We start from the raw sequence: 15,460 nt of genomic DNA, 5'->3' as shown, positions 1-15,460 counted from the left end.
GTAGGGATGGGTGAACTTACAGCAGCCAATCACATGACACTCAGCAGACCCACAACAGCTGGTTGACCCTGCTTGCTGCATGTAGCAAGCCACCAGGTGGTCTACGGGGGCCCTGACAACCGGCGCACAGTCTCCTGCTTCCTCGCCATGCTGCCATTTTGCATAAAAATGGTGGGTCAGCCTTTTTCATAAAGGGCAATTTGCATAAATGGAGGTCGTAAAGAGGCCATTTACTCAAAATTACAGGAATAAAATGGTCTATTTACACCATTTACACCTCTAATTTAAATCCTGGGTTGTTGTGACATGTGAACTAGGACTCTATGTTTCATAATTTATTTAGATACATTTATTTTTAAAAAAAATCACAGATTGAGGCAGAAATAAGAAGGAAACTGACGTAATGAGTAAAGACATGAGTGAAGGTTACACAAAGTGGAAACAGAAAATTGTCCATCCCTAGTCATAAATTCCATGTTTTCTTACCATGATTAGAGAGTGGGGTGCAGCCTACAGACCACTTTTAGAAAAATTCTATGGCTGTCAACTCAGAAGTATGCCCCACTAAATTCATTGGGGCTTTCTCCCGGGTAATCAACTAAAGCTTTTTCATAGCAGTGAGTATGATCCAACAGCAGCTGCTATGAACTGTGTGCCCATGCAGAACAGGAATGCTATCATATTCACAAATTTTATGAAACAATAATTATAAGCTCGTAAAATGATATAGAATTTTAACCCCAAAACAAAGGACTATCACCAAGTAGATGCAACATCCCTACAACCTTTCTTGTGAACCGCCCAGAGAGCTCCGGCTATTGGGCGGTATAGAAATGTAATAAATAAATAAATAAATAAATAAACCTTTCTGAACCAAGGTACAGTGAGAAAAGTATCAACCATTTACTTTCGATGAGGACTGGGTGAAATTCAGATGACGACAAAGCACATTGGGGTTAACATTATCTTCATTGTTCAACTCTGCAAGCTTTAACCTAACTTTCACAGTGAATGTCTAAACCCACTGGGAAAGCAGGAAACCTTGCAATTTTGGTGGACTCACAGCTACCTGCATTAGGATACTATACCATTAAAAAGCAGGCCAATAGCTGCTTTTCAAGTGGCATGTCTCATCTTCGCATGTGTTGCTGGAAGGAGCAAGAAAATGCCCCTTTGTACATGTGCTCATATGCACACAGGATGGGTTGGCATGGCTTCTGACATGCTAAAGGTGCACATGAACCCACCCCTAGAATTGGTCAGTTACTAAAATCAGATGTAGATGCTGAGCTTGCTGTCTGTACCTAGAAGGAGAGAATTGTGGTGAACTAATAAAGCTTTTCTCTAAACACTACTAGTCTGGCTTCCCATGATACATGCAAAGATCATTGCTCAGGCCTTAAACAGTACTAAAAGCTGGGGTGTGCAGAAAGTAGAAGGGAAGATTTGGAAATGCCACTTTGATTCCAGACTACTGCTAATAATAACCCCATGCCACTGAAAGTAACCAATTATTCTACAGCATGATGGTGTGCGCTTTGAATCGCAAGCAATGAAATAAAAGTCCTTGTTGGAGGAGGAGGAGGGGTCTTGCATATGAATCACATGAGACTAATATGGGGAGAGGGGAATAATAAGTTATTTATAGATAGCCAACCAATAAGCATTGAACAGCATTCAGAATGTCTTTGACTGGACTCTCAAGATAACGAAGGCCTCCTTCCTGTTCTTATGTTAAAGGCAAAGCCATTGGAAAATGTCTGCTTCGGGATACATCCTGAGGCAGCAGAGAAAAAACAGAGTCACCAGCTTGCTCCAAGTGGAAACAGACCAGATTGGCAGCACACTTTTTTCAATTTACTGACCCCCATTGATTTAAACACCCAGCTGTGTTGGGCAGCAAAATCTATCTTCTACTCCGCGGTTTGTCATTCGAAAGTCTGTACTTGTGTCACAACAAGAATTAATCAGAAGTGGGGGTGGGGGAGACCCCCACCCTCTCATTCTCTGCCTTTTGTTTTTTCACTCGAAATTGCAAACTAAAAATTGCTTCACACTTCATGCAGAAATTACATTTGCTGCATGGTGAAAGAGAGAGATGCATTCCTTTGGACATTCGGTAAATACACACCAGGGAGCCACAACAGTCAGGGCCACCAAATCTTGTCCACCATTTTGTACTTTAAACCAGGGGAGGGAGGGAGGAGGATCTTGCGATAATCTGATTGTGAGATCCTCCCCTTTGTCCAAATGCGCACGTGACATCCCAGGAGGAAGGAGGGATGTCATGCCCGCCATTTTCTTTTTATTATTATTTTACAAACGAATGAGCACACATGCACTCCAACAAAAAGTGAGTTATAAAATAACAACAACAATCCCACTCCCCACCCCACCCCTGATGGGCACGGAGCACCTGAAGATCTCCATGCCCTGAGCCCAGTTCCTGCCTCCTCACGTTTACTCACGAGGAGGCAGGACGAAGCCGAAACAGGCGCCCACACCTCCCACGGTCTCGGGACAATCCCAAGACGGTGGGAAGATCCCCGGGATAAGGACTAGTTAGACATGCCCAAAGATAGAGAAAGAGAGAAAGAACCAAGAATGCTTATACCGAAGGTGGGCAGAAAGTAGGTTAGGATCGATTAATAGATCTCTGGATAATTTGTGGTAGATCAGCAAAGGTTTCTGATTCTCAATCCTTTAACCAAAGCAGCAACAAAATCACTTTTCTCCACCTAAATCGGGCTGCAGAAATGAAGTAAGCTTGGGGTACCCAGGAGTGGTCTTTTGTGCGAAAGGACTGTGTGCTCAGTTCAGTTTTAGGACTGAAAAGCTAATAATATCCTAGGCTCAGGATGTGATCTAAAACAATGTTCCTTTTTTGCATCAGGCTCCAATTGGTGGACCCCAGGTTTCTAGTAAAGAACAATGAAGATCTAACGAGTGTGAAGACCGCGCACCCTTTATACCATACACTCTAAAAACAGCCACCTTCGCAAAAGGGACAAATACAAAACATAAACAAGAGGAGGGGGGAAATACAACGATACACATGTTCTTTTTCTAGGGCCATCATGGTAATGGCTCTGGTCATTCTGACCCAAAGTCATACACCGCGAATCTCCCAGGGACTTGAAAAATACCTCTGATGAAGATTGCGCTCTCCCTCTGCTTTTCTCTTTGGGGCTCTAAGCAAGCAGCTAAGTGCCGATAAAAGCTGGTATTAATGGCTCCGTAAGTGCCCCCTGAGTTTGGCTGTCAGCATGAAGCGCTCTGGTCTAATAGCCCCATGATATCGGCTGCCTTTGTTCTAGGGTTGGGGGGAAACAGGGAGAGAGTGAGAGCTAAACAATGCCGGCCTATTTCCCCCCCACCCCATCCCATCCCACCCGTGGAATTAGACCCATTTTTGCCGCCTTCATATACCAGGCATTTTTAGTGACAATTCCCCTAGGCTTATTAAGTGGCTCATCTCAGCTGCTCAGGTTGACGGTGGCTTTGAACAGATGTCAGGCCATGTGCGCCTCCCGGGAGCTTGCGGAAGGGAGGGGATGATGTGCTTACTGAAGGCACAAGGTGGATTCTGCCCTTGCTCAGGAGCAGGAGCAGCTCCAAAGCAGCTCCACACAGCCCTGGTGAGGAAACCAATTTGCAGGCTCTGTTCTGCTCACCCAGTATTAAAGCAAGCCCGGCTCCACATTATTGCCATACACCTTAGTTTATCACTCATCGGTGAAGAGCAAGCAGAACCCTGTGAGGCTTTAATGGCACTCTTAACCCGGTAGCGTTGGTAGCTGAGACTGGCATGCCTAGAGCTTGGCCAGCCCTGCTCTATATGACACTGGCAGGAATGAGCACAAGCTTGTAGTAGGGATGGCTGTCGTGGGAAAATCCAGTCCTTTTTGAGCTCACTAGACTTTCCCGGAGCTCCCGGGGAAGGCTCTGTTACTGGGTGAGACACAATCAGTGTGCAGAAGCCAAAGTGGCAAACCAGGAGAAGACTGGTTTCAGTTACTTGGGAAGAGAATCCAGTAGGGTGTTCAACCTGTTCTGGATGGGGTTGCACTCTCCCTGAAGGAGCAGGTTCATAGCTTGGGAGTTCTCCTAGAACCATCTCAGTGACAGAGGCTCAGGTGGCCTCGGTGGCACAGAGTGCCTTCTACCAACTTTGGTTGGTGGCCCAGCTACGCCCCTATCTGGACAGGGATAACCTGGCTTCAGTTGTCTACACCCTGGTAACCTCCAAGTTAGATTACTGCAATGCACTCTATGTGGGGCAGCCTTTGTGCAAAATGCAGCAGCCAGAGTGATAACAGGGACCAGAAGGTTTGAACATTTAAGACCCACTCTGGCCCGCTTGCATTGGCTGCCTGTATGTTTCCGAGCCTGATTCAAGGTGCTGGTTTTAAAGCCTTACATGGCTTGGGACCACAATACCTGATAGAATGCCTCTCTCGACATGAACCTACCAGTACACAGTGCTCAACATCCAAGGTCCTCATTCGGGTGCCTACTCCAAGGAAAGCTCGGAGGACAGCAACAAAAGAGAGGGCCTTTTCTGTGGTGGCCCCCCAATTGTGGAACAATCTCCCTGACAAGACCAGCCTGGCGCCGACATTGTTATCTTTCCGGCATCAGGTCAAGACTTTTCTCTTCTCCCATTCATTTAGTAATATGTAATTACCCTCGGTTTGTTTTTGTATATTTTTGTGGTTTAAAATTGTATGTTTTTGTGATTTAAAATTTTTGTATATTGTTTATAAGTGTTGTCCTATATAAACTGCCCAGACAGCTTCAGCTATGGGGCACCACAAAATGTAATAAATAATAATAATTCTTTACCAAGAGCAGTATCCTATACCACCATATGCACCTGCTGTTATAAACATAACTCTTGAAATAAGTGGAAATGAGCTCCGCTGATCTGCCCCATTCCGGAAATGAGTGTTTCCGCTTGTTTCAGGTTGCTTGTAGAATCACAAAATCCCTGTTGAACAAGTTGCTCCCACTGGAAAATCGGTACAGTAGGATACTGCCTGAAGACTGAATTGACCAGAGGAAATACATCCAACACTCGATAGAAGTTATCAATTATAAAATTTTGTATCCTCCTGCCCCTGCAGCGTTGCCAACAAGTCAAAATGTTGAGGAATCATCTTCAAAGAATCCAATTTCTAGCAAAAGAAATACATATAGCTTTTCTTCCCATTGGCCTCCTGCTTTCAGAGACTTTTAGCGTACAGCCATTTATTTTATTATTGCTGGCCAAAATGATCTAGAAAAGTTGGGGATTGCTCTTTTCAAATAGAATCTGCAAGGGTCATGATGAAATCACGGGTGTTGTCAATTAACTCAAAAGAAAGAAGAATGCCCACTGCAATGCTTCAAATACTTCATCCAGCACGGAAAGGCTAATAATACTAAGGGGGAAATCTAACTCAGCACACACACAAATGTTGCAATTTTATATTCCTAAGCTGCCCTGGAGACACACACGGGAGCCTACGAAGCACAATTTGCTCAAAGGAAAGCAGTTTGCCTCTGATCAGGAACATATCACATGAAATGTTCACTGTAGTAAGTTTTTTCAATGCAGCTTGTGCAATATTGCAAGAAATCAATTATTGTTCTCTTTGCTAAACATCGTTTTAGTGCACGTGATTCTAAAGCCTAGGTAAAACGGAGGGCGAGGGGAGAGAAAACGGCTCACTAAATAATGTCATGACATCAGGAACTTTTTGCAAGGGCAGCAGAATTTTATGTCAACAGCTTGGTTTTTCATTTCTCAGAGGGTTGCTGTGGAGGTCCTTCTCCCCTCCCCCTAACCCCACCATAATAAAGGAAGCAAGCAAGGGTTTCTTTTGGGCACAGCTCACACAAGCCATTCATCTGTAAAAGCTCTTGGCCGGAAAAGTATCCAAGGTGTGACCCATCTGCTGTGGCTGCTGAATCTTACCATGGATTCCCTGCCAGCAGGATAAGGATCCATGGCCCATACTGTGAGTCCTCTGGATTCACTTCCAAAACCTGGCAGAATGAAGCAAACAAGTAGCCTCCTGTGCCAACATGAGCAGATGTTTAAAGGGCACTCTGCTTTTCTGAGGGCACCCTTTAAATGCACCCTTGGTTTTGGCACTCCAGTAACACACACACACCCTTCTCTTCCATTTTGAATCATTCTTTGTTGCTGTGTCCCCAATTATTCACACTGGACTTATGGGGAAAAGCCACCAGACCCTCCTTTTTGCACATTGTCACTTTCAGTGTCTACGGTTGAAAGTGTAACCAGAGGCTGGCTATCAACACATCAGAAAAGAATGGCCAGAAGGCTCCCTTGAGAACTCATCATTACTTGCAAACCAAGAGTTACACCAATGTGATGCTCTCTCTCTCAATTCATTCAAATCCTTCCTCAAAACCCATATTTTCCATGAAGCCATTGGCACAGCCCCCTACCTCCCATGCTGGACTATGAGCGTCATCACTTCCCCCACCCACTTCTGTCCCACAGTACTTCATCTTTCTTTACACAGGGGTGAAAGAAGAAGTAAACAATGACCACGTGGCCCTTTCAGTGGGCATTTTTATCCCGCTGCTTCTCCTCAGGATATCTGCAGGACATTTTACTACAGCTGAAAAAGCCAGATTTTCCAGGTCTTTTTTTGTGATGGGAAAATGAGCAGAAGGGGTGGGAGGCAGGTGGGAGGATGGCATCATCCAAAGGATCCGTGAAAAAACTGTAAGTGCCCAATAACAGGAGAGCAATAAAATGCCCGTCTGATGACATGCTATAACTCAGCCTTTAAATAAAGCTAGCATACAGTCCTTCGGACTGCGCCCTCGTTGCTTGGAAGCTGCCAGATTCAGAGGCATCTGAGATTCCTATGTCCTGCCTGGCTGAAGTTGGCAGAGAGGGAGGAGCAGAGGAGGTGATCATCCCCTCCCTGTCCTCCGTCTTTGGTGATTTTCTCTAGATGGGCTTTTTAGCCTGTCTAGCAAGAATGTTTTGGAAGAGGAGGGAAAGAGGTTAGAGGAGGCTCAAGATATCTCATATCCTGGCCTCTCTGGTCTCTTCCCCTCCCTGCCCACCAAGACACCCCATTTCTTCCTCCTCCTCCCCTTTATGAGTTTGTACCATCCAGCCTAATGACGAGTTCTAGAAAACTCAAGCACTTTTGCTTTGTTTGTGACATTTCAGTTGGTCCTAACAAGGTTATTGCCCAACTTGAGGATTTTGTAGTTTCCTCTCAAACTAATAGTGCACTGCCTTTAAACAAATCAATGGTGCAATGACACTTCTACAAAGGTCTGGTCACTGAACCTCAATGAAGGTATTGTAGAAAGGTGCAGGAAAGGACAATCTAAGTGATCATGGATCTGGAGCAACTCCCATGTGAGGAAGGGTTACATTTGGGGCTTTTTTGTTTGGAAAAAAGGGTGCATTGAGTGGGGGGGGATGTGATTAAGGGGTATAAAATTATGTATGGCATGGACTGAAGGAAGTAAATAGAAAGAAATCGTTCTGCCTCTCTCCTAACACTAGAACCTGGGGTCATCGAATGAAGCTAAATGGTGAGAGATTCAGTACATTTTTTAAAAAAAAAAACCTAATTCTTCACCCAGTACACAGTTAAATTGTGGAATTTGTTGCCACAGTATGTAATAAGGGCCACTAATGTGGACAACTATAAAAGCGGATTGGATACATTCATAAAAAAATAAGGCTATCAATGGCTATATTACCTCCAGTATCAGAGGCAGCTGGAGCTCCTTAAGTTGGCTACCTTTAGTTTTTATTTGCAAAATATGTCAATATAGGCACTTCTGTTCAATTACTGTCAGCCAAGGACAGTAGAGAGAGCATAGCAAAATGGATTGGATGAATCCCCAGGCCATATTGTCATGCAGGTATAATACAGAGCAACAGAGTTTGAGGGCTAAATCACTGAAAGCAATTATTTGCAAACATTTTCAGAATTGTGCCACCACTCCCAAAATGCTCTCTCTCTCTCTCTCTCTCTCTTTCTCTCTCTCTCTCTCTCTCTCTCTCTATATATATCCATTTTACTTCTTTATCCCAAAGCAGTAACCCTTTGCAATTTAAAACAATCTACTATAGATAAATGGCATATTTCATAGACAATTTATACTAAAAGAGGTAATTGTCCAGGATGAGTGATTTAACCCTTTTTGCTGTTCTCTGTTATGAGAAGAACCTTTTGGTCTGGATTAAACTGGTGAAAATGTCATTAATTTTGTGCAAATGTGCAGCGAAGGGTAATTGCGCCGCTGTGAGTAGCGTGCTGAGGCTGTGTGGTCATTGACATGGGATAAGTGCAGGCAGATGGAAAGAAAGACAGAGGGTGAACTGGACTAGGGGGCTTTTGTCAGCTTTTACACCCAGAGTCTTCTTTGCAAAATGCAAATAAATCTTTTAAGAAGATTATATTTTCACGCCTTGCCTTGTTCCCTGGAGACTGGAAGATCTTGGAAATGCATATATGTGCACAGACTCACACATTTGGTATGGTGATTGTATAATTAAATATACTAGATGATATCTCCCATCCTTTACTAAATGGAAACATAAATTACTGGTGTTCTGTTCAATTCAAGCCTTTAGAGATGCAAGTCTGCCCAAGTCTTGGACTGATCATTGTGTAAGGCATGGAAGTCTTTGATAATCAAATGTACCTGTAAACAAAAAGGGCTCCCACACACCTTGAGCTGTGTCTTTCTCTTCTTTGTCTACAAAGGACCCACCCTCTATTTTACTCCATAGAGCACACAGAGACATCTAGTGACTGAATGTCATACTGCAATCTTGCTTACAAGGTATCAACACACATCCCTTGTGATGAAAACAAAATAAATCTTACATTTTGATATGAAATAAGGAGGTTCGCTTGGCACCTACATTATATGCTTTTAGACGCCAGGTGAAGACCTTTTTAATCTCCCAGCATTTTAACAGTCTATAAATAAATTTTAACTTGGTGTTTTAAATTTGTAATTTTGCATTGCTGCTGTTTTTATCTGGTTGAGCTTTTATATTGTATTTTATATTATGGCTTTATACTGTTGTTTTATACTTTGAATGTTTTTATTTTTTGTGAACTGCCCAGAGAGCTCCGGCTATTGGGCAGTATAGAAATGTAATAAATAAATAAATAAATAAATGTGTAATATGGTTTGTGGAGATTTAGCTAAGGAACTGCTGTTAACTGAAAAGGAGAAAGCTACACTTTGGAAGGAAATCTATCTATCTAAAATCAGGTGGGTAAAACATCAAAGTAGTAGCATTTCTCTTGATAATTTTAGGGCACATTACCAACACTAAATCCAATTTTCTGAAATATTTATAAGGCCTACAAACTGATCTGAAATTGATCCTTCTCATAGCTGTGTCACTAGCAGTGACTCTATATAGTACAAGTAAACTATAGACACTTTTGGCAGAATCTTTGAAATACTTTCCTTGGGGAAACAGTTGTACTTTGAAGCAATTCCTAGAAACACTGAAAAGAGAGAGATGATTCTCATGTAATCAGAACTTTCGAAGATTTGGCTTTCTACAGAAATCAGATATTAGCAGGCTAGTAGTGAGTTTTTGACTATAACTGTTTGAAAGCTGCCCTGGTAGTATATGAGTTATCACCACAACCAGAACTCCAAAACACACAATTGCCTTGTCTACTAGCAAATTTGGACCGAACCCTTTTAAGTGAAATGTTAATTTCAAAAGATAGAAAGCGTAAGCAAAGCCCACAGGCATTAAGAGAAATTTGAGCAATGTTAACATGAACTCAGAAAGCAGTGACAGAAAAGAAGAAATCATATAATTTCCATATTTATGCATCCACCCCCTCTGAGGATTCCAGCAGGCGGTATCAAATTGACAGCACGCATGGCAAAGCCCAAAACGAGAGAGAGAAAAGTTCCAATTAAGAGAAAGAATCAGAGTGTTGTACGCAGAGTTCCATTTAAATCAGAACCAATCAAGCCTTGTTCTGATTCCTGCAGCTTCGCTCAGGAAATAATGAGAAAGATGAAAGAGGCCCAGCCAGCCAAGACAGCCATCCGCAATCCTTTGAAGCCAGGAAATCACAAATATCACTTTGGAGAGTTTTATGTTCGTGTGGCAGCTGTTGCACGGCCTTCTGAGGTTTGATTTTTCTTTACCATAGCCCCTGCACCTTAGTGCCGACAAACAGTCAAGGCCAGGCTGTGCAGGCAAGCAGCAAGGGAAAATCCACAGCCTTTCGATGGAGGAGCAGCAGGCCACATATGCAGCCTGCACTATTGGTTTTATTCCTAAGGGCAGGTGAGGTCATGTTCATTTATGTGTCAGGATTCTCAGCACAGCTGTATAATTCACCATGCACCTCACTGAGGGATAGATGAATCTGTCAAGTTTTGCTGACAAAATCTCATGTAAAACCTTCACATCTTGTTTAAGAAAAAGTTTGCTAATTTTGCTAACCTTATCATAAAATGAATGAAATTCTCATCCATTTGCCAAATTCAATAGCTATAGCTATTCCCAACATGGAAAGGACCATACTGTACCAGTCTGCCATATAGATGTAATATATCTGTCAGAAAAGGGGCTCAGAAGGTGGCAACAAGGGAGAGGGTCTTCTCAGTGGTGGCCTCACATTTGTGGAATTATCTCCCAGATAAGACCTGCCTGGTGCCAACATTGTTATCGTTTCAGTGCCAGGTTAAGTCTTACTTCTTCTCTCAGGTATTTGGCACCACAAGGTGAGGTTTTAAACATCTCCTGAGTGTTTCTTGTTGTTGCTTGTTTAAAATTGTTTTAGATATATGTGTATCTTTCTGTCTGCTGTTTGTTTACATGTTTCTATGTAAATTCTTTTTATAATGTATTTTAATGGTTTTTGATCTTTGTAAATCACATAGAGAGCTTTAGCTATTGGATAGTATAGAAATGTAATGAATGAATGAATGGGAAAAGAGGTTGCAACCTAACTCAGTACCACAACCATAAATGAACACACAAGGATTCAAATTGGGACTTATTATTATTATTATTATTATTATTATTATTATTATTATTTATATAGCACCATCAATGTACATGGTGCTGTACAGAGTAAATCAGTAAATAGCGAGACCCTGCCACATACTTCTAAGAATTATGTACTCAGACCTTTTACCTGGATGGATGAATTTGTCAGTTTCACTTTCTCCCACGTTCAATTTCTTTCTTAACTCAAGTTCTCTCCTACTGCTTGTCAACTTTAGCCGTCAAAGGGTTAATGTTATGTTTGTTAAGGTCTTTGTGTTCCCATTGGAACCATACCCAGGAATCTTAAGGGCAGGCTATGAACACAGATGATGCCATTCTCCCTTTCTTCCTTGGGATAAGAAAAAGAGAAAAGACCAGTCTTTTTACAGCATTTGCAAGGATTAGCTATTCCTAGAGATGTAAAATTTCTGGAAATTTTGAAGGCATGGGGGGAAAACAGTTTTTTTTTTCTGGAGGAGGTTAAAAAAATGAAAATTTCCAGAAAAATTGGGGGAAATGCAATATCAGCACTTTTTACAGATTGAAAGTCACTTTGTTACTTTAGGAACATGAAGTGTAACTACGTACAAGTTGGTTTGGCATAAAATTGTCACATTGGGTATATTAAAAGTACAGTGCATTCAACAATTCTTACAGATTGAATTTACTTTTTTTAAATTTTAATTCTTTTTTTTCCTTTTTCTTTTTCGTAACAAATGGAGCTACAATCTCCTGAACTGTAAGGAACCTCTGGTTTTGCCAGTTTATGAGGAACCGGCAACAACAATTTAAAAACAACAACAAAAGAAACCATCAACATTAGTAACAAAGAAAATTATTTATGTCCTTGCTAGTCCTCCACAGTGTCAAGTGGACATAAAGCACCCATTCCCATAAAAAGAACTGTAATAATACTGTACATAGTTTTTAGAAACCATTTGGAGAAGTGATTTGAACACCTTGTCTTAAACCTTTTATTCATCATGCTAAAATAAAACATTCCATAATCCATTTTTTCTTCATTCCCCACCCCAATTCTTCCAATTTTGAGAAAAACAGAACAAAAAAGGCTTCGGGGTGGAGGGAAATGGGGGTGGGGGTGGGAATTCAAATTTTTCTGTGTTTTCTCCCCAGGCCTTCACATCTCTAGCTATTCCTCTTATTATTTAATGAACACAAACATCAAGAAAAGTTAGGAAGCTGCCTTGTACTGAGTCAGATTGTAGGTCCATCTAGCCCAGAGTTCTTGACACTGATTGGCAGCAGCTCTCTGGGGTTTCAGGCAGAAGGTTTTCCAGCTTTACCTGGAGATGTCGGGGACTGAGCCTGGGACCTTCTGCATAATGTGCTCTGGCAAGAGAATCCTATGGGAAAGGATGGGAGTGTCCAAGGGGAAAGGATGATGCTTCTGGTTGTGAATCCTAACACGAAAAACAGGCAGCATGGGCAGCTGCCATTTAGACTTTGCAGGCTTTCGTAGGCTCAGAGCATTCCATTCTGGGGCGATGGAAGCTAATTAAAGCCAATGTTTAAAACCCTAGCTCAATGCTAAAATGTTCTAAGGGGGAAAAAATGCACCCACTCCATTTCTCCCCCATCAGCTTAACTCCTCACCATTACTCATATTTAATCTTTGTATGTTAGAATTTGTTTTCAATTTATGTAAGCCTCCATTCATGATACCGCTAGATGATGAGTCTGAAATGGTCATTAGTGATCTCTTTTGTCCTTTATGGCTGTATTACATTACACAGGATATAAGGCTAACCATCGCTATTATTATTATTATTATTATTATTATTATTATTATTATTATTATTATTTCAGTGCACCTTATATTGCTAGAGATCTTAAACTTCAGTAATTAAACTCAATAAATACTGTCGGAGCTTCAGCAGGGTAAATAGATTCCATTTCCCTCTTTTTAGGATACTTTTAATGTGCTGTTAGGATGTTTTTAGGATGTTTTTAACAGTATATGCTATGTTTTTAATCAGTATTTTGTGTATTTTATGCTGATGTTGTTCCCCACCTCGATCCAATTGGAGAGGTGAGTAAGAAATATACTATTATTATTATTATTATTATTATTATTATTATTATTATCCAGAAAGGTATGCTAAAACTTTGCAATCGAGAGAGGTATCCTGACTTTGGCAAACTTGGACAGTCATATAAATATGATCCATTGGGACTTCACAGAAAGGCTACCACTGTTCAGAACAATGCCAGAGAAAGGAAGACATGAAGAGGCCACTGTGAATTTCAGCCACACCGGTCATGTAACTAAAGAAGTCAGTAGGAATCTTCAGTTCTTTCAGTTATCCTATGGCACTCCATCAGAAATCAAGAGACAATGCTGTGAGTTTTAGGGCCAAAATAAACCTGACATGGGAGATCAGTGATCAGATGTCCTGGTTTATTCTAAATTTTAGTTATAAGGCATTTGCAGGGAGCAAAGTGTTTGAATAAAATAGCAGCACTAGATGAAGGGGTACTGAACCCTTCCCCCATGCCATTTGCCTGATATACATCCCACCCACCCACAACCTGCCATTAGCTGTGCTGTGTAAACATATAGCTAGCTCTATCATGTCTAGATTCGCCACCCCACTGACTTTGTTTCCCTATGACTTCAATAGCTGGGGAGCAATTTAAATTGGGAAAACAATGCAGAGATTAAAAATAAAAAAGGACTGGAGTGTTTCCAGACAGAAAGATCCTAGCATTATCCATCAAAAGACATTGTGCAGCTATTCTGCCTTTCCCTCTTTAATGGATTTAATGGATTTCCTGCAGTAAGAAAAAGACAGAAGAAGTGATAGGAAAACACAGAAGGGTTACAAAACAAAGAAAATAATGTTTGCTCTCCCTGTCTTCCATGAACAAAACAGGGCAATTGCATACCAAAAGTCTCATCTGGAAGCACCCACACTTTCCCCCAGTAGAAAAACTTGGAACTTCTCTACACGAGGCTGTTAATTGGCTGTTAATCTGCTGTATCTAATTTTGGTTTTATCACAGAATTGAGATCCAAGCACTACACAAGGAGCACTTCTTTTTCTGTTTGTCTTCTACATAACCTTTAGGTGGCACTGTAGTATAATTGAACAGCAGAAATACACAAAAGGAAATTATGATTTCGTTCACTTTCACAATTAAATGTTGCATTTTCCTCCTCCCAAAAAAACTCACTGAAAGTGCTGGTTAGACACAGAAGCAAAATGGGAATAGAGAGTCACAACCCATAAATAACCAAAAGTATGGAATGATGAGTGCACAATAAATTTCTTGTGTAGAAAAGCCCTTGGACACACATACCCTTGGCTGCTTTAAAGTTTAAAAAAAACACTGGGAAAGAGAATCATGGGTCTACTGCATCACTTCTGCTTTAGCCGTTGGATTCAATTTCCTCAAATACTATTTTCATCTTTTAAAAAATGACACAAGCTGTTAAATATCTTTTAGAAAACATACTAAAAGCAAAGCAATATAATTTCTAATATTAGACAGTGTTGGCAGGAAAGAGAATGTTTTAGAGAGAATGGAGAAGTGTGAATGAGAAAATAAGGTCAGTCACTTTTTACACAGTGCGTTGTATATAAGAGTCTTTTGCTACTTGATGTATTTACTAAACATTTGCAGGCAGTGCTCTCAGGGTTTCTCTACAAATACTGCAAACATTCTGTGAAACAAGTGTTCCGAATGCACTGCATTGGGCACATGGCCAGTGATGTATTGTGATTTACACATTCTCATCCACTTATAGGCATGTCATTGTGACGTATACTTGTCTCCAGGCACAGCATTCATTCCACAAAGAAAGATCTCAAGCATATGGCCTTGCAACTACAGAAGTTAGACTGCACCATGGTGCTTTAGTGCTGACACTTCCACCATGCATGGCCCATGCTTTATAAACTCCCCAGCTCCATAGAAGACCTTCCTCGCCAATGGAGGGAACAGAAACAGAGCCAGTGTGGAGTAGTGGCTAAAGTGTTGGACTGGGAGTCAAGAGATCCTGGGTTTAAGTCCCCACTCGGCCATGGAAACCCACTGGGTGACTTTGAGCCAGTCACAGACTCTCAGCCCAACCTACCTCACAGGGTTGTTGTTGTGAGGATAAAATGGAGAGGAAGAGGAGGATTATGTACACTGTCTTGGGATCCTTGGAGGAAAAAAGGAGGGATATAAATGCAAAAATAAATAAATAAATAAATAAATAAATAAATGGCATACATTTCCAAAATAGTCCATCTTATCCAGATTTCTGTCTGGAGAAGTTAACTCTCTAGACAGCATACAGCATCATACAGAGGGGCTAAGGTCATGCATGCCATTAAAAACAGTAGTAGACCCTCATTCATTTCAGTATAACACATGATAGATGTGTGCAAAATTATGCATGGTGTGGAGAAAGTGGCT

At 41.3% G+C, this 15,460-nt stretch overlaps 1 protein-coding gene across 2 annotated transcripts in view; it reads right to left on the bottom strand.

Annotated features, from left to right (window-relative positions):
• EPHB1 (EPH receptor B1) overlaps positions 1 to 15,460 on the bottom strand; it is a 384,580-nt gene that overhangs the window by 214,617 nt on the left and 154,503 nt on the right. The gene's annotated exons all lie outside the window — the stretch shown is intronic.

The sequence above is a fragment of the Elgaria multicarinata genome, chromosome 8, assembly GCF_023053635.1.
Source record: "Elgaria multicarinata webbii isolate HBS135686 ecotype San Diego chromosome 8, rElgMul1.1.pri, whole genome shotgun sequence".
Classification (NCBI taxonomy): Eukaryota; Metazoa; Chordata; class Lepidosauria; order Squamata; family Anguidae; genus Elgaria; species Elgaria multicarinata.
Note: the sequence above shows the minus strand (reverse complement) of the source record. Positions and strands in the feature narration are given on the sequence as shown.